The 25219-nt window shown below is 33.7% G+C and overlaps 1 protein-coding gene and 1 pseudogene across 21 annotated transcripts in view; one reads left to right on the top strand and one right to left on the bottom strand.

Annotated features, from left to right (window-relative positions):
- Positions 1 to 25219, bottom strand: part of BAZ2B (bromodomain adjacent to zinc finger domain 2B) — a 292747-nt gene that overhangs the window by 220618 nt on the left and 46910 nt on the right. For all 21 annotated transcript variants that reach the window (XM_011358820.2, XM_011358863.2, XM_011358829.2 and 18 more), the window contains exon 3: positions 13024 to 13391. The gene's annotated coding sequence lies outside the window, so the exon portion shown is untranslated. The remainder of the gene's footprint in view (positions 1 to 13023; positions 13392 to 25219) is intronic.
- LOC105291192 lies at positions 24077 to 25116 on the top strand (annotated as a pseudogene).

Here is a 25219-nt window from a genome sequence, read left to right as displayed (position 1 = left end):
ACCCACAGCACAGATCTCAAGAGATTCAGAACAAAAGTTCTAAGAGAAAACATATTTGAATTATATTTCCTGTTGCCTAGCACACCATGTTGCTGATCCCAAATATTAAAAACCATCAGCATCTAAATATTTTTAAGAAAGAATCCTATGTTACAGGAGGTAAAAACAAACCAACAAAAAACTGACAATGCTTTAAAAAGCTGACCGTTAGTTATCTAGTTCAACATTCTTTATAATAAAGATTTGAGAGTATACAAATGGAAATGTGAGATATATAAGAAGTGTTGATGGGAAGTTGAACCTTAACATTGGCATTAAAGAACAGTTTTACTACCAAAAAGGAATGGCAAAGAATAACATGTCAAAAGATAAAATAAAAATATCAGAGTGACTATAAAAACTGTGGTGAGGAGGACATTTTTAAGCTTAAAAATAGAATACATTTTTAAAAATAGAATACATTTTTAAAAATCTAAAAAACTGAAGTTAATTTCCACATTTATGTAAATAAAAAAACATTAAAAGTGCAAAATAATTATAGTAAATGTAATAAAAGCATACTATCATTAATACTTAGAATTGACAAATAGCTTACATATACTAAGATTTCAATGCAATAACAGGCAAATGTCAAAGATAAATGACAAAAGAGAAAGGTTAAGATACCGAAAAATGCTCATTCTAATTAGTCACAGAAATGTAGATTAAATAAGATACATCTTTTTTTTTTTTTGCAATGGAATTGGCAAGAACTAAAAATAACGAATTTACCCAATCCAAAGAAAGTGTTATAAAATAGGTACAGTTATATATTGCTAGTAAGATATAAACTCACCCAATACTTTGAAAAGCCAAATTCATAATACATATATTAAGAGTCTTAAACTATCCCAAGCTCTTGACCCAGAAATTACATTTCTGGGAATTTATCCTATGAAGCAACGTCAAACAACAACAGATTAAAAAGCATTATGCCTAAAAATGTTCACTGGAGCATTATTTATAAAGGTAGGAAGGAATCAATCAATCTATATCTGTATGCAAAACCACGAGCTCCACTATTAGCACTCTATTGGGACACAAGGGAACAGTCAGATAACCCTGTGGGGAGGTAGAGTGTTGGGAAGATTTCAGAAAAGTAACTCTTCACAAGGGTATTAGAAAATAAGCAGATTTTACCAAGCATAAACAGGGGAAATAAGAACTGTATGCAGGTTACATCCCATGAAAAATCATGGAATCATGAAGGTCTACATTCAGGGATCCATAACAGGTATGGTATCTCTGTAATATGTTTAGAACATGCTGCCTCCTATCTCCCAGTGGTTTTTAGAAACTGGTGTTTGACAGTGGTATAAATGCATACAGAATAAACACAAACACAAATCAAAAATATTAGGCTAACTGAATGTGATTATTCATCTGTATATAATTTGATAGACCAGGAGAGATGTAGAAGGGTTTAAAAAAAGCAGATAAGAGTCTGTCTTAAGCTAAACTCGTCACAAGACTGTATGATATATTAAAAAGAATATGTAACTACTGGCAAGTGGTAAGCCACAGCCAATCTCTCTAGCTCTCACTTTCATCATTTGAAAAGAAGGAAATATTCAACTACATCAAAATATTGTTATTTAGTCATATGAAATAGATTTGAATGTGAGGCAATACAATCTCCTACCTCCCCAAACTAGCTCAATTCCATTCCTTTAAATTATAATATACCTCGTATTTATCCTTCTGCCCATTCACATTGCTATTAGTCTAGTCATTACCACCTGACACCAATTTCTGCAATAAATCACTGGCCTTGATAGCCCCTTTTTTCTACCCATTTAACAGATTAATTTCAACTCTATCTTTCTAAAAGAACTTTTTAATTATATCACACCTCTGATTAAAAATCTATTAGCTAACTCAAATTCCCCTAACTTTATCTCCTATTATTTTCAAACAAATTTTCGGTAGGTTTCTCTCCATTCTCTTCTTTGTTCAGGTTGCTATTCTAAGATAAAATATCTACTTCTTCCTTTAAAATCCAGCTGAAGTTTCACCATCTCCTTGAACCCCTTTAATCCCAAACCCATTTTTTTTTTTTTACATTTTAGGGATATCAATAACACCACTTAAGCATATGAACTATCCTGAACCATGCTACCTTCATATACAGTAGAGACTTGTCTTATTGGGAATGGGGGAGTATGGGTAGTTTCTACTGAGTAGGTTGTATTAAGATCTAGAAAGTATTATCCCTGATGACCACACTGGAGAAGAATATACTGTTTCTCAGTAAGTCCGACACAGCCAGTTCCACTGCTAGCATTAAAGCAGATGTCATTTATTTAGCTCCAGACACCCAGAGCTGTCCTGCATTTAGAAGCTATGACACACAAGAAATATTTATATTAAGGCCTAAAAGCCACACTTAGTATAAGATGCTCACTCTGAGAGCTACCCAGAAACAGACAGCACCTGACTTATGTATCCTACCTATAGCATAAATTCATTGAGGAAATGATGGCTATTAAAATTAGTTTTCCTTCCCCACACCCAATTTTTTTCCTAACATAAATACTAAATGTTCATGAGTTAAAAACACAAAAGATAAGACTTCTCCCTACATACATCCTTTTTAAGTAAAGCATGAACTCCTTGAGCACATTATGGGCCATGCATTTTATTCTGGGCACCTTGAATTGTAGTTTCTAGAAATAGATACTGACCTGATTCTTGTCCTCAATTTAACAATCAATTTATTTAACTAATCACTACTGCCAAATATGGGAGTATTATTTAGTGTATTGCAATAGTACTAAACATGCAAAATTACTAAGTAATTTTTATTTGTTTCATGGGTAACTACAGGACTATTTTTAGCTCACTTTTGAAGTGCTGAGATCATATATACAGAAACAAACATGCCAAGTACATGTAATTAATTTAGTTGGTACCTCTAGACTTCAGCTGTAACATATCAAATGCTACCTAAAAAAAAAAGAAAATATTTGCAATAAATCACACAAAAATGACTCATTTCACAAAAGGTGTCTCACATTAAAATGAAAAAGGTCAAATTCAAGGTACTACATTAAAAAAGCAAAAAAAAAAAAAAAAAAAAAAGGAAAATTCTGGTCACCTTCTATTTAGCTTTTTTTTCCCCCCCTGAGCATGCCTTGCTCCTACCCTCCCATTTCACACATAGTACAAAAGCATTTACACATTCTTTAAACAAATTCTTTTCTTTTATGAGTTTTGGCAAGCACATCTATGAACAGACTTTCTGGAAAGGGAAGGGGAAAGAGCTTTTACCTAACCTGCCAAAGTTACTACATGTTCTCTTCCTGGACCAACTGTTTACTGTTTACACAGCCCTTCACCAACCCTTTAACTTCCTACTTCAAATCCCCAAAGTATGATTATAGATAAGAGTTATTTTCTCAACAAGTTTGCAGAAAATAATAATGACAGTGGACAGGAATTTAATGCTAAGATATTTAGACCACAATGGATAAATAAAATCTTGATACTTTCCAAGAGGACTCAATAACAATGCTCCACACCTCTTATCCTCATTTAAAAGCTGCCTTTTAAAACTGTCTCCTCTGGTTATTGTTACTATCCACTTCTTATCAACACTTCCTTTAGCTCTGCAGTATCCCCTCTTTTAAATAGAGATTTGACCCACAACCGTGTCAGTTAATGTTGCCTTGCAGATCTTGTTTCTTTCAGTATGCTGCACTAACAACCCATAAAAGGAGACACACATCATCCTGTGACTTATAGGCTGCTCCCTGATTTTTTCAAATGTTCAAAACAGGCTTTGCTGCTTCTTATGTCTTATATAATAGTTTATATTAACAATAATCATTTTCCCAAAGAAGTGCAAAAGTATGTTTTAACAACTATGTCATCATGGAAACCAGAAAAGATAAGTATGGCTCCTCTCTAAACTCAGATACGAGATAGCCTTCTATTTCCACCTTTTATTTACCTCAAAACTCATTATCGTACCATATATCAAATAATGATCATGTAAAATAATTAAGGTAAAAGTCTGAAACGATTACACAAAAGTTTTAAGATTTTCTTCTGAACATCTCTTGCAAGTAAATGTTCATCAAACATTGCAAATAGGGAAAATTAAACAAATTTCATTATCTTACTATAGCAATAAGGGAGTTAGGAAAAGTCTAAGCACTGGAAATTAAGACCTTGTACATTTGTTTGAATTGTTTTGAATCTTTCCTTTCATATTCTCTATTTTTAGTGGGATTTCTATTACTAGTTAAATTCAGTACTAATGTAATTAAAAATAGGTGTTATATATTTTGTTGCTTTTTGTCCTTATGAATAATCCTATTATTAGCAGTCTAGCCAGTGTCTGTCTTCATCCAAAGGAACTAAAAGATGTAAAGGAGTTTTCTGCATCAGTCATCAAATCCCCTTGGAAAGCTAGTTCCTCACCACCAAATTGAGAAAAGAGAAACAGGTGATGGTCCCCCGCTCAATGTTGTTAACAGGTGTGACCATGCATTAGGTACAAGGAAAAACATTTATAAAAGCACAGGAAAAGAGCGAAGGAGAAGGGAGTGGTTCTGGTTAATCTTATATGAAACACAGTATTTAAATAACTCTGACCAGAAAGGGCAGTTTTGTCGGTTTTAACCTGGCCTTCACAAACAACAAACCTATCATTGAAATGGATGAATTGACCCACCTTTTCCAGAGAATGCCAAGCAGTCAATTTTGAAAGCAATGGAGAAAGAAGGACCCCAAAACATTCTTTTCCTTATAGGAGAAGAGGTGTTGATCTGGGTGACCTCAAAATTGTTGCAGAACCACTCCAGACGCCTAATAGACCTAACTTTAATTTATTTGTCCTATAGTGGACTCATACTGCCTTCTTTTTCAAATTCTTACTTCCTGATCTCTGAATATTCAGTTTATGCATTCTTCTCGGTCTAATTCAATGCTACTCAAACCAAAAAGGCTTTTCTCATGATTCCAACCAGAAGCTATCTCTGCCCCATTCTGAGCTTTCACAAACTTTTATCCACAGCTCAAGAGTTTATACTAAAGCTGCTTCAAGACAGCTTTCAGTATAAACTTAATGAAGGTAGCTGCCACCCTTTTCTCTTATTATTACCACTAGGACAGTAAGTGTTATCAAATACCTGTGATTCTCTTGTGGTTGTCTTTAAGAAGTTGATTCATTTTTCAAGTAATGGCTAAACTTTCAACTGTTTTAGCCATCATTGGGTTACTAATATTTTAACAATTGAGTCCATTACCTCATATTTCTTTTTTCCTAAATATAATGTTGTAATGAGAACCCGAAAAGGTAGACAAAATCCCAAACCTTCATTTTGGTGAAAATCTAAGGATTTTCCAACTGATCTTATTAAGAAGTGAGGGAGGAAGGGAAACTAGATTGATTTGAATTTTACTTCCTTTTATTTCCTCAGCTTATTCTGTGAGGATATGCTAAAGAGCAGGGAAATAACTGAAAAGACAATGGTCAAAGGAGAAGAGAAATAAAAAGTATAGAATAATTCACAAAATGACTAATATAACCTCAATAATGGCAAGTTAACTGTATATATAATTATCCTAAGCAACTCAAAAGTAAAATGTAACACATCGTCCTTTAATAACCTTTGATTTTATTATTTAGAAAAAAGCACGGCCTACTATCAGCTAGATTAAATTTGGCCATATATTCTGTTATATTACCAACATATTCAGCCATTTGTGAAGCCAAGAAAGAGTAAAATGTACTCTTAGGACTGGTACTCAACCTTGAAGTGCTGAAAGCTACTTTATCATCTAGTGTGGGGACAAACACATGCATGCACATGTGAACCTAACACTTTGTGAGGAAAGCTCAGCATAATCACCATCATTGTAGATCACGCAGGTATCCACTTATTTTCACATACACAAATCAAGGCAGAGCTAGCTGCCTGTGCTTCCTACAAGGAGATCTGAAATCACATTTAACATTTTCTCCTACCACTCTTCTCACTAAAAGCTTGGGATATAGAGGTTTTCTCCTCTCCTTTCAGTCCCCACTACACATATAACAGGCAGGAAACTAAAAATAGCTGGACTAGCTTACAAATATTATTTAAATACTGTAAGTGCACAGCTGAGCTTAATATTCCAGAAGCAACCCAAAAAGCAGGAGAGACTTCTCCTTAGATTGCTTCTAAAACATTAGAGTATCTTTCTACTTTTAGGATTAGCATTTTTTTTAAGCCAATTATAATGTCTTGTTGATTTTCCTTTGTATTTTGACTTTTACCACTCATAAGCTAGTAGTAGACACTTTTCTGTATTGGATGAAACTGTTTTACAGCCTAATCAATCACAATCTATTGCTTGTATTGTTTCCTAAATCTATACATAACTAGTAAAACATAATTAACAATATTTTGAAATTAAAGATAATTCAGTTATTTATATAAGGACAAAATCATAAAACAACATATTTTCCAAAAATTATAATGATTATATAATCTAAGTTTCTTTTGTTTAGGCGAAGATGAGAAATATAATGGATTATTGACCTTTTACACTTGGTTCTTTCAAAGTTTCTTCATTTTATTCAGCATTTAGTTTAAATATTTAAAATTGAAGCTGTTTTATGTTGCAAACACAGCTAAAATGAAGAGCTTCTGTGGCAGCAGTGACCAGATTTTAAATGCAGGTAGATCAATAAAAAAAAAAAAAATCCACCAAAGCACAGGCTCCATGTGTTAGTTCTATGGTTTATAATAGCTTGCAAATGACTATGTGCTTGGTGTAACCAGCTGTTCTTAAATTATGAATATGCAACCAATTCATGTTAAAGCCAAATCCCAGCACTATTTCTACAGAGAAATCCCAGTAGTTTTGCTTGTTCTACATGTTAGCTCTGTTAAGGATACAAATAGCGGTGAGCTTCCGAACAAATAGGACCAAACTATTGGCATTTCATGCACTGGGTCCATTATCACAGCAGGGGATGTCAATCATTGGTACATTCCTATAACAGCTCAGGCAATATGACAATGATCTCGTAGGGAAAAAAAATCAAAATCTCTGCAGCATACTCAAAGTCCTGACAACCTAATGCTTTCTTACTTCAGCCAATCGGATTGTCAGATCTGACCTACTAGAAGACTTGCATCAAACTTGAAACATTTAAAAACATCAATCATAAAAACAAAGACAGGACATTGAATTATACAGTATTAACCTCCAGGGTTTGCATACAAAGACCTTAGATTTATTTATGTCCCAGCGAGTTAAGAGCTTCAGTACACCGTTCTTTACACCAAACTGACTGCCAATTTGATGAACCTCTCTGCCCTCAGCAGGAGTGCACCGTCTTTGATTAATGAGTGCATGCTTGTGGAAAAGTGCTATGAGAAAACAGGAAAAACACACAATGTACGTCTACACATAGCTTAAGTACCAACGCAATAACTACTTGCAAACCAAATGCTCATTTTTTCTTATACATACATGCGAACACACAAAATTAGTAAAGGTTCTTATCTCTACATTACCTTCATTATTAGTATCTTTGCTAATGATTTTTATTTTAAATGAAAAGTATTCAAAAAGCCAAATTTCATAAATTATGAAAACTATTTTAAAAGCACTGATTTTTTTAAAAAAACAAACAAAACACTCTATCTCGTATAATAAATTTTTAAATATGTGATAAAAACTATTTTCACCTTATATTCTTATAAAAGCCTAATTTTAAAAACTCAATGTTCAACTTACACATATCAGGACTATTAAATATTTTACATCTCAAACTGTACTGACATGCCACAAACCACAAAAGAGATTTAAGGTCATGTAAATTCATGTTATTTTTCTTTCAGCCAAGATGTTGCCGATATTTTATAACTCCATATATAACTGTAAATTAATAATATTTATTGCCCAAAACTTCAAAGTTGATATGGTCAACAGAAAAACTTTCAAATTAGAGTTTAAACTTTTTATAACTTTTGTTAAAAATTGCCCTCCCTTAAGAAATCCAATGAGAAAAAAATTCCTAACTTATGGGATACTTATTTGCAAAATTAAGATTATGTTATCTCTAAAAAATGAGCTAAGCATTGAGATTCCTTTAAAAAAGTTTATATTTAATATATAACTCAACTTACCACAATTTAGTTTAAGCGAATATCTGCCTTGAAACAAATGAGTAAATATATTTCTAAATAATTGTATCATAGGCTAATGATTTTCTTTTTAAGGAACTATATGGCTATTATGTTAAAAGGTTGAGAAAGCATATTATCTGAATATAAGCTTAGCTACAGTCTAAGTAATGTATGTTCTATTTAAAGGGAAAGCATCTTCATAAACATGACTTCAGGAAATCATAATTCTGGAATCACGCGACGGTATATGATGTGTTAAAAATTTATATCGTATAGTAAGTCCTTTTAATAAGGTTTAACTCAGTCAATTATATATTCTAATCATCAATTTCACATTCTAAGTATTTAAAAGGTAAACTAATTTGAAATGTTATAAATTTTATGTTCTTTGAAAACTGCTTAAATGCATAATGTATTTAATGATTTAAAATTTAAGAAATCAATAACTATTGGGACTAGAAAAGATCTAAGAGTGGAAAGCTACATTTTATCCTTGAACTTATCATCCTAAAGTTTTTTTTAAACCAATTTTTTAATGTGCTTTTATTTTCTGTTGAGATTATCACTATTCTTCCTCTTTTCCTATGTCCTCTCCCACCAAAGGAAAAAAAAGCAGCGAACAATAAGAAAAAGTAGAAAACACTCAAGCACCAATGGAATGAGATCTGACACAATTTTAGTACCACAGTTTTCTGAAAATATCAATAAAAGTTATTAATGCAATAAAAATTATTTCAATTTTTAAAATGTCTACTAGTCGATTATTTAATAGTATCTTTACCTCCTGATAAAAAAATTAAACACAAAGCTGCCCATTTCCTCGATAATTTTTTCCTGATTATTTTGTGAAAAAGTTTAAAGAAATATTTAATCAAATGAGTAAACATTTATCAAATAAAGCAATCTTTTTAAAACATGGTATGAAATATTTAACTTTATATAATCAAAAACCTCTTAAAATACCTAATAAAGTAATTTAATCAATCCCTCAGGATATGAAGTATATTAAATATCGTTAAAACTTGATGATATAATTTTACCTAGGAGTCAAAATTACCACATTACTCGGTTTGTGATAAATCATGTCTTTTAGGAGTAGGTCAAAAACTCAAAAACTGTAATTTAAAATCTTTAAGGAATCTTTAAACCTCAAAGTAATCAAGTTCTAACATATACATTGACTAATGCAAGGAGATAAGACAGAAAGCATGAACTTTCATGCAACTGTGATATCCTACATCTTGTATAGTAACACAAAAGTAGCAACAAAGACATTAACAATTGCAGTTCAAGCTGGGAGTGACTGTTCTGTTTCAATTCAATGACACCACTAATGGCTTCTTAGCAGCTCCATGAAATCAACCAGCTGTCAAGTTGATGCATCAGAAGGAACAGTTATGCACTCCCATAAGAAAATGCAACACATCAGGATGTTTGGCAAAACATCTGCTCCTTTACACTGCAGTTCTATAATAAACATGCAAACAAAGAAATAGGAGAAAGGGCAACAGAATTAAAATTCCAAGGTTTCCATTACCATCTTATACGCATTTTAAATAAATAGCTTATAAAAATAAAAACAAATTCCTGCCAAGTTGAATACTTTGTTATTCTAAATCTTTTGAAAATGCTAAATATAATTACTCGGATTCTTCTAGAAAGGCAAAACTACATAAAAAATCTTTACATTTTTAAAATTGAGAGTATATTCACAAAGTAAAATCATTATCAGGTTATGTACAAAATTCAAAAATTAATACTAAAATGTATCCTTCTTTCATTTAATAACTATTTAGTAAATTATCAACAGCATTCTAATAAATGCATTTCCAAGACTGAATAGTCTAAAAATATTTTTCAGTAGTGCTTGAAAGGGTATACGCTGCTATACTTAAGCATTAGTTTAACATATGAGAACAGTAAATATACTCCCCTCTGGATTTTAAACTATGTACCTACTCTTACTTCTCTCCAAACCATTATATGAATACAACAATATTAAGTTCTCATAAATAGCTTCCTATTTTTAAAACATACAATTTGATTTTCTAAAAAAAAAAAAAAAAAAGGAAACTGTTATCACAGGCTTAAAATTTTACATCCAACCACTCATTTCAAACATTTGTAAAATCTTACTTTTTTCTATCTTAAACTTATTAAGTGCCTAAATGTTGCCCAAATTACTGATTATGCAGTACACTGACAATATACAGTGTTTACAATAAGTGTGAGACATCAAATGTACTTAACTACCATTTTCTTAAACTGCTTATCCTCTGTTGCTTGCCATTTATAATCTGCCAAATCTTCTAGTCCTTTGTTGCATGTATAATTTAAAACCATCTGTTCTATGTGCTTTCAACTATTTAAACATTTTTCACCTACCTACAATTCACATAAATGGCAGACATTCAATTCAGTCAAGCTTTCTATATAGCATTTTACATAAAGTAAATTCCTAGATAAATAGCATAGCAGATAACACCAGACTGCAACAGAGATAAAAACCGTACCACATACAACATGTTTTACGTGTTAGATCAACCTTTTCAATATATCCAGAATTGTTTCCATTAGCTTTTTTTTGAGTTAATTTTAGTCAATGTTTTTCCCTAACCCAGAAGACAAAGAGAATGCAAATTAAATACAGACAGTTTCATGTCCTTGTTAGAAGTAAATATGCTGACTGCAAATGACTACAGGAGACAGAATTCCACTTTCCCATTCAACTTACAGTGCCTTATTTATATACCAGTCAGTGTATCATTAAGTTTGATCATGTGACCAACTGAACTTTTGTGAGGTGAAAAACTATTTTAGACAAGCAAATTTAAACACTAGTTTTTGTTGTTTATCTTTTCATAATGGCTGACAGAGCTTATAGCTTGAAGTTATAAAATATTTTTTAAAATCAATTCTGCCTTTTAAAAACCAACCTCCTCATTTTTGCCAATCGCTTGACTTAATCGCTTGACTTAAATTTCAAAAGTATACAGTAACTCCAAGTTTTTTCAACATATATTTTCAAAATGTAAACAAATATGTATAAAATAGAACATTTAATTACAAGAGGATCTAGGTAATCTAAAATAAGTATACGTAAATATGAACCAAGCTGATTAAAAGAAAAATCCACAGCAGAGATTCAAGTACATAATAAAGGGAATACGCTGACTAAAAATAACATTTGAAACCTTTAAGGAATAAAACACACGTAAACGAAAGCTAGGTGAATACCAAATGACACTATAAAAGTTTATATTTTTTTGCACATAATTTTCCACCTGTTACCAAACCATAAAATGTGTATACGTTGAAGGTTTATTTTGAGAGCAGAACACAAAAATTAACAGCACAACTTATCGTTAACCAGTTAAGTTAGACGGTCCTTTAAAACAGGGGAAAAATTAAGCGAAAAAATTACTCTTGGGACAATTTCTCGATAAAGTTTACATGACGTCACTGGGCCCCCTGAACATTCCCTAAAGTTTGTGTCTTATCCAGACACACTTTGCCTAAGGCTTCCTTCCCTTCCTCAAAAATAAAAAAAAAGAGCGCGACTTGGGAATAAAAATTGCCCAAGATGGCGAAACGCTTGTTGTTTAGAGGGCAGAGGGAAAAAATGGAGGATATTGTAATATACACAAAGGGATAAATTTCGACAACTCGGCCAAGGACTGCAGCTGCTTCTCCCTTTATAAGGAAGCAACACACAAAAGATAAATACATAGCGCGATAAAAGAAGAGAAAATCTCCCAAACAAGAGAGCCAGCTCGGACTCTCCAAACACTTCTTCCTTCCTTTCCCAAGTCCCAATTCTGGGGTTCGTGGAACTACTTTAACCGGAGGGGAGCCGCGAAAGGGAAAGGGGGGAGGGTGAGCGACAAGAGGATTAGGAGAGCGAAGAAGAGTTGAGAGCTGGAGGTTGTTCCCGCGGAAGAACTGCTAGGAGACAGACATTACTGTAGGAACAACTATGCTTCTCTAACCCTCTGTGTACTGACATATAGCTCTTCCCAGGTATTTTTCCCAGTCCCACCTGCCCCCACTTCCACCCGCACCCCCCAGCTCATTTTCTGAAAACTCTGGAGCTGCAAGCTCTACGGGCAAAGACCGAAAGAGGCCCGAATTGGGGGGTGGGGGTGGCAGGCGCAGCTAATCAGTCCTGGTGGAAAGAGGGGGCGGAGGCAAAAAAGGGCAGCAGTAGGCGGATTGTTGCGGGGTGGGGGGGGGTGTGGGGGGGGGTAATCCTGAAACTACCCCACTGAGAAAGGGGGGAGCTGCGGATATTCCCGGGTAGAAACAGCGATCTTGACAGTGCCAGAGATTGTTTTTTTAAGAAGCAAAACTGTTGGCAGCGACCTGAACGCTGGAAGCCGAAGGAAGGAAGGAGACGCGCAGCCGGCGGCCGAGTGGGGAGGCCGGCACAAAGGCGGCAGCGCCTGCCCGCGCCGCGGCGGCACGGCCCGCGGCCCTGCTGGACCGAAGTCCCGCACTGGCAGCTAGGAATAAAGTTTACATTCTCCTGAGACCGCACCCCCCACCTCCCACCCAGAGCCGCGCATCTCTGCGTCCTGCTCCCCCAAACTCCACTCGGGACCCTGAGCGCCACCCCAGCCTTGCAGCCAGCACAACAAAGAGACACACCGACCAGCGAGGGTAAACAGCCGCGGCAGGGCGAGCAGGGCGGGCAGGGCGAGCAGGGCGGGCAGGGCGAGCGCCTGGAGATAGCAACTCCAGAGTCTTCCCCGCTCGCAGGAGCGTAGTTTCTCCTTTTCTGTTTGAAACCGGCTTTATAACATTTGGAATTTTCATCTTCACCCGCACCCCTCACACCCGAGGATTTGTAACTCACCTTTACTTTCGAACTGAGAGTTGCGGTGGATGGGATTTTTGCCTTCCCCAGATGGTTGAAGGTTACGATTATTATTATTATTATTTTTTGAAACCCCAGCACCTTCTTATTCCTATTATTTTTTTAAAGAAAAGTATAGAGTTGGAGTGGAGGTGAGATTTGTGATCGGGAAAGCTCTTTGAATCCCTCCTTCTCCGTCTTCCGCCTCTCGCTCTCTGATTAGTTCCTATCCAGCAGCAGATTGAAGCAGGAGATGATTCTTCTCAAGGTTTGTTCAGCAGCTTCACTTCTAGGCGAAGGCTTCATGAACCAAGTGACGTCAACCAACAAGGCTTCTCTCTCTCTCCTCTCTCTAACAATGAAAGTTGCTGTTAACAAGGGAAAAAGAGAGAGAATTGTTTATACCATTTCAGTTCCAATAATAAATGACCTATCAGCTCCTAAAGGAGCCAAGGGAGGGAGGGGGGGGGTTGCTTCTTCCTCCCAAGAATACTGTAGCTTTGAGTTTGCACCCTTCCTTGTCCCAGGAAAAAGTTAAGAAACTTAAATGTTTTGTTTTGCTTTTAAAAGTGAAGACAGAAAATAGGATCGAAGACGTAATTTTTCAAAAACGTAAACATATAGGGAACATAGATTAACCAATTCCACATAAAGTTTTTTGTACGTAAACTCAGAATTCAGTTGAAGTCTACAAGCCAACTAAATTAATATGCCAAGAATTCATGGATGTTTGGAAGTCAAAATAAAATAAAAAGCAGGACGCAAGATGATCCCGGAGTTAAACGCTACTGCCCTAACACGGGCAAGTTAAGCGGGCTGTAATTTTATGCACGGAGTTAAAATTTAAGTACAACACGTTAAAATAGTAAACCGTTTTAAAGTTATAAATTAAATTTAAAAGGTAATCTCAATAGTGGTTTTCCCCTCGCAATTTCTGAGGTTAAAAAAAAGGAGTGGGGATAGCTAATTATAAGAACTGAATACTTTTTAAAATACCAAGTTAAGACTGGTAGCCCCTTGCTCCATCTTTAAACTAAACACGAGGTATGCTATTTGTCTATCCCCAGAATCTTTTCCAACTTTGTTTTTAACTCTACTGTTCCCCCTCCCCAATTCAACATCCTGAAGCCAGTAAAGTTAAACTGAAGGTAAAGTACACCACATTCCATCCTCTAAACATAACCCATATTTTCCTAAAAATGATTTTTAAGAGTCTTTACTTTGGTTAACACCCAAAAAGACAATTTTTAAAAATTTTCATTGAGGTACAGTTCCCCCTCTCCCCACAACACATTAAAGTCTCAAAGTTCATATAATTAAAAACTGAATAATTTAATTTTCAGGATGAAGAGCAAGGGAAAGGCAAACTTTAGAAAAAATAACTCCATATATGTATATTTTGTACATATAAATGTGGATAAATGTATCTTAAAAGACGCTATTGTTTTATGTTTCCTCTTCAGCCACTGGCTGTGATTTTAATTGTGCTGGAGGATCTTCATTAGTATTAACACATGGGGAGATTTCACAAAGCTGCTTCATTAGGAAAAAAAAAAAAAAGAAAGCTTGGCAGACTAGGTCTTTTCGCATGCACTGAGAATGTCAGCCTTACCTCGGTCATTTGTAACATAATAAGTGCAAGTACAATGATTGCAATGCAGGAGCACTGGGGGAAGGGCAGAAATACTGCCAGTCTAATAGGGATATCTGAAAAGAAGGCTGCTCATTACACAGTAAAATGTATGCTAAAAATTAGTGAAGATGATGTCTCAGGAGACTGATGCTAAATAAATTAATGTGCTGATATATTTTTAATTATTATTTTTGTAGTAGTTTATTTCATTCTCAGGATCACATTGAGCAGCAAAGCTGTGCTAGCACTTATTGATTTTTTTTCCCTGCCACATTCCCGGAATACAGATTTTAATCATTTCACTACACCACACTCAGTAATTTCATTAAAAACTGGAACCTTCCATCCCCAGAAAAGCATTTAATTTCAATGACATACAATTTCTCTCTTAGCAGAAAACTGTCTGTACAGTAAAAGCTGGCCTAAGGTTCAAATGCATAATTTAATCCTGAGTTTCCATGCTCTGCATTCCTTTGAAGCTATAATTTGAGTAACTACCTAATAACTGTAATAAAGACAATAATTTCCTTTAATATATTATTAACTCATATTTAATTAACTCAGAGGCCAAGCTCTGTACATGTATGATTGGGTCAACAGTTCTGCCATCTCAAAATTTACTAATAATGTTCCAAAAGAAAAATACAGATTAAAATGTAAGCGTGAATGCTAGCATTTAGATAATTCTATCCAATGTAACATTCAAAAAAGTTCATGCAATTTACATAATAGTGGTCACTCTTCACAGTATTTTAAAACATTTGGAAGTAAACAAGACATTTCACTGATATTTCTATATAAATATAATAATACTTCAACAATCCATTTCTGACATTTTGCCTAATCACTAGAATAACTGTTGAAACATTCAAAAAATTTTAAAAGGATAAAAAGGGGCTCGATTCAAGTTATCTCGGTTTCATAAAGAATTCTTTTAAAACATTTTTCTTGAAATAAATGGCTCACTAGCGTAATTTGGATAACTAAGGATATATATATATATATATTACTTAAATACTTTTTAAAATATACTGCAAAGCATAGTTCAATTTTTGGTTCCAATATTTTGAAATAATTTAAGTTTAAAGATGGCACATTGATTTTCCAAACAATAAGTTTCATAAGTATATTTAATTTACATTGCCTAGTTTTTAGAGAAGAAACCTGTGGGAAAAATACTTGACATAATATGTCATTTATTAATTTAAACTCTGGATATATCCTAATCAACAGAAAAAAATGGTACATATGTAATAAAAGTGATTAACTTGTATAAAAACATATTAAAAATTTCTGTCATTCTCCTGAGTAATTTAAACCACAGTTCAAAAAATTTTTTAAAAGTATGTATATATAATTTCAAGTTGAAGCTACATACAACACAAAGTTGTCTTTTAATTGGTTGAATGATGAAGTAACAAGAATGTCATCAAAATGCTGGAATGAAGGATAAAAGTGATAATGAAGAACCTGATTTAGTGTCTTTTAAATATTTTTAAAATATAATTATCATCAAGGGTTCTTTATATAGTTTGGAATATATTTTTGCAACATTCTCAAAAATGAAATGCAGTTAAATACAAATCAAAAGTTAGTAAATTAAAAACACATAGATTGATATGTAAAATTCTTAACATGCGTTCCTATATTTCAATAAAAGCTTCAATTTTTACATTAAGATATATCTAAAATAATGTGTTATTTGGTAATTCAAATATATTAATTTTCCAATTTAATCTATACTTTTAAAACTGATTTTTTTAAATAAAAGTATACTACAAATTTAAAATTGAATTACTCCAATATTTGATACTACAAAGTTGTGCTTTATTTTTTAAGATGATTCTTTCCCTTTTTTCATGTTACCACATTTGATTGTCTCAGAGATTACAACATAGTCATAGAGTCGGGGGGGGGGGAATAATTACCATAGTTATAAAACAATCTGGCTCCTATAGCGCATAGTCTTCTACCTAACATCATCATCTAAATTAGTATTCACCATATGCCGAATTGTAAAATTAAATGGTCGAACAGATCTTTACCAATATGACTGATAATTATTTCTGAACTTCTATATATGATATCTTCTTATCCCATAGACTAATTATGCCACCACTACAGACTCAATTATTGCACTTTCTTTTTTAAAGCAGCATCTATTTTTAGGACCGAGACAGAACTTCATAGATAGATAGAAGTAAAGATGGATAGATATCTAATTTACTACTATGGGTATTGCACATGGATCTTCAAATAGTAAGGAATTGCCATGTACAGAGAACAGAAAGCCCAAAGAATGAAGGATCTAAATAGTAGAATTAGCTGGCCACTGTAATGTCTTGTTTCTGTTTCACAGGTACAGACTAATGAAGCTTTATTTGTTTTCATTCACTGAACAAACATTTGATTGCTTGCTATATGCTATGCACTCTGCTAGCGGCTGGAAAAACATGAAAAGCTCACATTCTGGTTGATGTTGAAAGTGTGAAATTCCTGGGTGATTAGAGATTCACAGATATCACATTATAAAGATACAAATAATAAAGTTTTGTTAGAATGAAGAGGATGGGGCAACTAATTCTATGAGTCTAAAACAAGCTTTATCAAAGAGATGTCATTTGAACTGCATCTCAAATACTGAAAGCTAACCAGGAAGGAAAAGGGAGGAGGGGGTGGATTCTAAGTGAAAGAAACCATAAGTTTAAATACAAAGCACTACTAGGTCTGGTCTCCATTTATTAGTGAGAAATTCAGTGTAACAGGAATATCCAGTGTGAGGTGTGGAATAACACGGATGAAGGAGGGAAAGGAGGCTGGGACCTAAGAGTTGAAAAGCCTGATGTACCATGATGGTAAATGGTTGAATTTATCCTGAGAGACAACGAAGGTCCGCAAAGGAGTGACATGATCGACCTTGTTTTTAGTTAACAATAACTGTGTAGGCAGTGCAGATGATAGACTGTAGTACGAAAAGACTGCTTAACAGTCCATGAAAAAGATGGTAAAAGACCATGGCACTGGAAATTTAAAACCAGGTATTTTTGAAGTAAAATGTGGATTTGGCGAACAACTGAAAACAGGGTAAAGGGAGAAGAAGAACTGAGGAAAGACTAGAGAGATTTATGTCTTAGGGAACTGAGAGAATGCTGAAGTCATTAAGTTAGGTCCAGAACACATAAAGGAAAACAAATCATAAGGTAATCTGGAATTAGAATTAGAATTTATGCTTTATAGGTCACTTTTTAATGAAATTATCAGAATCAACTAGAGAACTTTTTCAAAATGCATATACCCAGGCCCAACATCCAGAGATGCACTAGGTCCGGAGTGGGGGCCTACTTCCTTTTCTTAAAAACTCTGACAATGTTTCAGATAAAAACTCCTGATTAAGAACACTTTTATAAGCATAAGCTGATTATAAAACAAAAACAAAAACAAAAACAAAAATGAAAAGAAGAACATTGAGAGTGGTGGTAAGTGCCATGTCAGATATTAAAATATGCATAAGGCCTTTATAATTTAACAGTTGATATCAGCATGTGGAAAAAAAAACAATAGAACGCAATAAAAAATTGAGAAATTAACACAAGTGCTGATGGAAATTTAATAGATAAAGCTGTATTTCAAAGCAGTGAGGAAAGGATGGACTTGTTAATAAGTATTGTTGGAATAACTGGGTGGTCATAAGGAAAAAAGATGACTTTGGATCTATTCCATGAATAAATTTCAAAAAGGTCAGATATTTAAATACAAAAATTTGAATCACACAAGTATTAGGAGAAATGATGGGTCAATTCCTGTATAATTGGAGAGTAGGGAAAATATTTCTAGCAATGGTCAAAACTAGATGCAATAATGTGAAATACTGGTAAACCTCAATGCATGAAAATAGAAAGCTTTTGTATGGCAAAAAAAATAATATAAAACATACTGCAAGCAAAGTATAAAGACAAATGAGAAACTGAGAAAATATTTGTAACTTATATAAGAGACAATACCCTATATATAGAGTATCTAAAATTGAATAAAAGACCAACACCCTGGTAAAAAAAATGGCAAGAGATATGAACAGATATTTTACAGAAAAAGAAATGCAAATGCCTTTTAAATAGAAACATTCTCAATCCTGTTTATAAGAGAAATGCAAATTAAGAATCACTGATATACTATTTCTCACTCAACAAATAGGCAAAAATCCAAAAATTCCACAACACAGCCTGCTACTGAGGCACTTGTATGGAAAAGTGACACTCTCAAATATTGCTTGTTGGAGTGAAAAATGGAAAAACCCCAACAAGAGAGAATTTGACAGTATCTAGTAAAGTTACAGATGCCCTGTGATCCTGAATTTGAATTGAGTATAATAGAATTAATGCATATTTGTTTTTCAACTAGCAAATCCCTAGAATCTGACCAAGATTAAAAAATATATAAAATAGTTATATAAGAAGTTATTAATTGAAGCATTATTTGTTAAAGCAAAAGTCTGGAAATAACCCAAATGTCCTTTATAAGGAAATGGTTGAATTAATTATGGTACATGTACACAGTGGAGTACTATGCAATTCTTTTTTAATGAAGAATGTATATAGTATGAAATATTTCAGTCAAGCCTAGTATATTTTGTTAAGTAAAAAATACATCAGTAGTATGCTACCGTTCATCTACTTGCCTATTCGCCTAATTTTTTAAATCAAAGGAAAAGTCAAACCTTAAAATGGTTACCAATAGGGAGGAAGGGAACAAGGTACAAAAGATAAAATAGTAGGAAGACTGCTCATAAAACTTGTTTGCAGATGTGATTTTGGAACCATATAAAATCATTTTCATAATTATAAAATAAATTTAATGTAAAAAGCAATGCCATCGAATTGAAACCTAAATAAAATAAATGAACTTAATTGTATATTGAGTTGGTAGCATAACCATACAGAGAATATTCTAAGTGACATTAAGCATGATAATTTTTTATAAAGCACACACAAATACAATAATTTAACAGTATATCCCTCATAGGATATAAACTAAGAAAAAGAAATTTAAAGCAGCAACAACAAAACAGGGCCTTAGATGGTAATCACTAACCAATTTTTTTTTAGTATTAATTAATTGGTTGTTTTTGTAATATTGCTGCATGCATAGTCTGAGAAAAAGTAAATGAATAAGTTAGTGTTTTTGGAAATTAATTTTTGGTATGAGACAAAAAGAAATAGATATAAAATTAATGAGTTACATAAAAGCCCTGTGATCCTGAATTTGAATTGAGTATAATAGAATTAATGCATATTTTACATTTAAAAATACATATTTCTTAGTTCAGCCCACTGTAACTGCCTAAAAACAGAGACCATTGCAGAAGCAACAAGGAGACAGACATCTGTGTACCCGAATTATGGTCTCTAAACACCATTTGCTCCTATAAAGAATTCCAAGAAGCAAAGGCTGAGTCCGGGTTTGGGATAGGAAATGTCGAAAATAAGCCTAGAATACCCTATCATACCAGTAAACCATTAATCAAAAATTATTGGGGTCATGTTAAAAAGACTTGAAAGTCAATTTGAAGAGACCACTTGAAGAGGCTCCCACTGAACAATCAATTACTACAATGGACTGAAACATATTAAATATATTTTAATATATCAGTTTATAATACTTTAAAAAGAACCTCACTGTTCACTTTTGAAAAATACTAGGGAACCAACTCATTATTTTGAAAATTGGTAAATAAAGGAAACAAATTAAGAATTTATTCAACATTTCTAATCAAATGTACATTAGGGAACCTAACTTGAAATCATATGTATGTATGATTATATGTAGTATATGTACATATACATGTGCATATACATACCCACATATGTATCTTCAGATTTCAACATAAGATTCAATTTTTTAAAAGAAGTTTAAAAATGTCATTGGTCTGTACTAACAGTTATTATGATCAAGCATACAATTTACCTGTGAGTTTCAAGGCAGACAAAACAAAGAAGGAATGTGATACCATTCTTATCTGGTAAATAAGAAATGTATCAACTCATTAAAATGAACTTAAAACATTGGAATAACATATCAAAGTTTTTAAAGTAATTTTATAGCAAGTGGATAGACATCATTTGTATGGTCTTTCCCATAACAATATTCCATTAAAACTAAGGGCATAATGATGAATATAATTTTTTGAATTAACTCAATTAACAGACTGTTGCTCACCCAAGTTATATAAGGCTTTGTAGCTTATGCACAGCTACAAAGGGGCAGCAATGTGCTGAATTCAAGTCATACCAGCTCCTGACAGTCAAAAGTTAAATTTTCAGGAATTTTACAAGCTGGTTGTTAACACAGTCATTACCATAAATAAATATCTTCAAACTTAAAATAAATTATATTAAAAACAAATAGATATTCAAAACTCATCATGTATTTTATTATGCTTTAAGATCATCTATGAGCTAGAAGTTATTTATGTCATTTGTAGTATGACAAAACACCCTAAAAACTAAACAGTGGTGTCCTACTGCCCATATCTTCCCAACTTTGTGATCAGTGATTTTATGTTGTAGCTTAAAATCGACCATGGTGGGCATGTTTACGGAAAACGGCAAACACTACGCATCATGGCATAACTAATGCTTTGTTGATAGTCTAGACTTAAGAAAGTAATGGAAAAAAATGTTAATGCAAATTAAACAAGTGTTACACTAAAATAGCACAAAAATGAGAAGATAATCTCCCAATATTTAAAAACTATTAACAAGTTGCAAGAAGTCACATCAATGATGAAAAAGTGAAGTCATTTCATTTTCATATTACTCATTTACTTAAAAATATTGATGACCATTTATGTCGGAACTAAATTCTTCAACAATTACAGCAACTACAGGTTGGCTACAGATAGGGCTATAGACACAAGAGTTTGGTAAAAATCAACTAAAGCAGTCTATTAGAATCAATTAGCTATAGGGATTTTACAATACAGTATTATATATGTTATTTGTAAATTGTGTGTGTGTATATTTGCATGCATATATGTATATATATGCAAATATATATATGCAAATATATATGCAAATATATATATGCAAATATATATATGCAAGCAAATATTTTTATTCCCAGAAAGATTTACCACCACACCCCTGTTGGGGAGGACTACAATCACTAGTCCTTGAGGAGTACACAGTTCAATTTAGAGAAGTTAACATCCCAAAATATCTGATTACTCTAATAGAGATATTCAACGTAAAATGAGTGCGCATTAGAAGGAGTGATTATTTTTTCTGAGTGGGGATAGAGGAAGGAGAATGCATATCTTAATTTATGAAAGAGTCTGTGTCATAGTGATTAGGGCTTTTTTGCATTATAGTTTCTTCTGATATATTATTTTCAACATTTAACTTTGTAATAATTTAGCCCTGAAGGATAGTTTCAAGCTATTCAAAAAGGATATTTTAAGCCATTTGGACAAGCCATCTGAAATCACAAAAATGGTCTTTTTAGGGTCATAAAATATTTTTATTTTATATCTCATTTCTAAAATTCATGACTACTTTCCCTCTCAAAAGACATCATGTTTCAAGTTGGAAAACCAGAGTTTTATATTAACTTATTTTCACAGCATTCTGAAAAATATACATTTAACCAAAATTCAATCAGAAGCACAACTTTCACTACTTTCTTTAAAAATTGAATCAAGATCAGAGTTCATATCATTTACAAACTATCTCTGGGAATAATGCAGTGTGAGAAATAATATTCAAGTGTCAACTCTTTAACTAGTGTAGTGATGTTGTTCCTTGTCCTATGGCTCATACTTTGTCAACACTGACTGATTCCAAGACACCTTTTCCAGAAAAAATTTTTGGCTCACAAATAATCACAAACCATATCTTTAAAATCTCTTCCCCTTTAGCATGGATTTGCAGTGATTAAAAACAAAACAAGTTGTCAAGCACTGCTACCTCATAAATTAACTATACATAGGTAAAAAGTTTATTAGTACTCTTGACCTAGGTTTCATCCAACCGAAAAGCCAAGTATTTATTAGCATGCACATATTAGAGTAACTGAGCTTTCATATTATATATCATTGATGTTACAGTGTCCAAAGAATCATATTAAAGAAATTTGGCCAATAGTTGATTTTGACTTCTCACCAGACATAATTATTTATTATTTTGCTGCTGGTCTAATAAACTTGGCAACTGTGTGGTTTTCTAACTGCTTTTGCTCTGAGGAGTACAACGCTGAATTAATACTTCCTCAGCTTTAGTGCCTTCTCCACCGAAGACAAAAATACTAGAAGGCATTATATTGTGCTTATTCTGGGAAGCTTTTATTATTTTACTAGAATAGTTTACCCAAAATTGTCATTAGGTTTTGTTTAAAAGAGTCAATGACTTTAAAATATCCTTACCCAAATGAGTTCAAATTACTTTTTATAACTCCTTTCTCTCTCCCTATCTATAACCTTTCTCTCTCTCTCTCTCTCATTCTTCACTAAAGAGAGGCAATCCAAAAAGAAGCAGAACAGATGACAAAAATCACCTGGAAACAATATAAGCTAGATCTTTAAAAATGGCAATATATATATATATATATATATATATATATATATTATAAACTGTGAGCTACCTAGTACACAGAGGGAAACAATTCAGCAGCAGCTTTTATGGTAGCTTATATGTGCAGCTTTTGTTGAAGGAATTGGGTTTTCTTTGAAATTTTCTTAAAAGGTTCACCCTAACTACTCAGGGGAGGGAACATATCTTATTTCCATAGAGAGATAACCCTTGGGAATTAGATCATTCCCTCAATTCAGGGTCCTGAAGCCTCTGCTTCTGCCAGGAAATCAACCCTAATCCTTCACTCTTTACCCTTTAGTCATCTCTTCCAGTAGCTACTTCCATTTTTGGCATAGTAAGAAAAAGGACAGTGTAAGGAGACTGTACATCAAACCCTCTACTATTTAGGTGTATTAATAATGAAAGTTACATTGTAAGATGTATAAATGTCAAATCACTATGTTGTACACCTAAAACTAATATAGTGTATGCTAACCATATTTTAATTATAAATTTAAAAAAAATAAATATGAAATAGTTGAGATCACCAAAAAGTGATTGCAGAGAGACCAAGTCCTGTGGTGCTATAATACTTAGAAGTTAAAGACATGAGGAAAAATCACGAAAGTAAATTAAGAAGGACTGGCCAGTGAAATGAGTGCAAAAACATGTTCATAGTGATGAAATGCTTCAACCGCCATTGATAAGCTGAGTAAAATAAACATTAGAAATTGACAACTGAATTTGCAACACAGACATCATAGCTGTTTTACTGAAGAGGTTAGAGACAGTTTTAAAAAATCATCTTTCAATTAATGAGTATGCCTTCATAGTATTTTTTTTTCTACAGGGGTTTGAGAAATATATATTTTCTGAGGCCTTGAAAATCTGACAGGGCAGTGGCGGCGGCAGAGTATGTAAGGAGAGCAGCTCTGCGGGCTCCAGTTGTAACATTCGCTGGACAAAGTGGTTTCTGTGAGGCAGAGTTGCTATGATGTTCTCTTTCAACATGTTTGACCACCCAATTCCCCAGGTCTTCCAGAACTGCTTCTCCATGCAGTATCGCTGCTTCTCCATGTCCATGCTCACAGGGCTTAATGACAGGTCAGATGTGGAGAAAGGCGGGAAGATAATTATGCCACTCTCAGCCCTTGATCAACTTAGCCAACTCAACATTACCTACCCCATGCTGTTCAAACTGACCAACAAAAACTCAGACAGCATGACGCATTGTGGCGTGCTGAAATTTGTGGCTGATGAGGGTATCTGCTACCTCCCATACTGGATGATGCAGAATTTGCTGTTAGAAGAAGGGGGACTGGTTCAGGTGGAGAGTGTCAATCTGCAAGTGGCCACATACTCCAAATTTCAGCTTCAGAGCCCTGACTTCCTGGATATCACCAACCCCAAAGCAGTATTAGAAAATGCACTGAGAAACTTTGCCTGAACACCGGGGATGTGATTGCCATCAACTACAATGAGATCTATGAACTGCGGGTGATGGAGACCAAGCCTGACAAAGCTGTGTCCATCACTGAGTGCGACATGAATGTGGACTTTGATGCTCCACTGGGCTACAAAGAACCTGAAAGACAAGTCCAGCATGAGGAGTCAACTGAAGGCAAAACTGACCACAGAGGCTATGCTGGAGAGCTGGGCTTCCATGCCTTCTCCGGCTCTGGGAACAGACTGGATGGGAAGAAGAAAGATGTAGAGCTGAGTGCCTTCCCAATCAAGCCTGGAGACATTAAAAGAGGAATTCCCAATTACGAATTTAAACTTGGTAAGATCACTTTCATCAGAAATTCACGTCCACTGGTCAAAAAGGTTGAAGAGGATGAAGCTGGAGGCAGATTCATTGCTTTCTCTGGAGAAGGATAGTCTTTGCATAAAAAGGGAGGAAAGCCATAAATTGAGACTTTTGGATGATTGAAAGATAAAATGATCAACTGCAAAAAAAAAAAAGAAAAAGAAAAAGAAAATCTGACAATATTTTTGT

The sequence above is a fragment of the Pteropus vampyrus genome, unplaced genomic scaffold (assembly GCF_000151845.1).
Source record: "Pteropus vampyrus isolate Shadow unplaced genomic scaffold, Pvam_2.0 Scaffold2, whole genome shotgun sequence".
In the NCBI taxonomy this organism is placed as follows: Eukaryota; Metazoa; Chordata; class Mammalia; order Chiroptera; family Pteropodidae; genus Pteropus; species Pteropus vampyrus.
The sequence above is the reverse complement of the archived record's forward strand: the minus strand, read 5'-3'. Positions and strand labels throughout refer to the sequence as shown.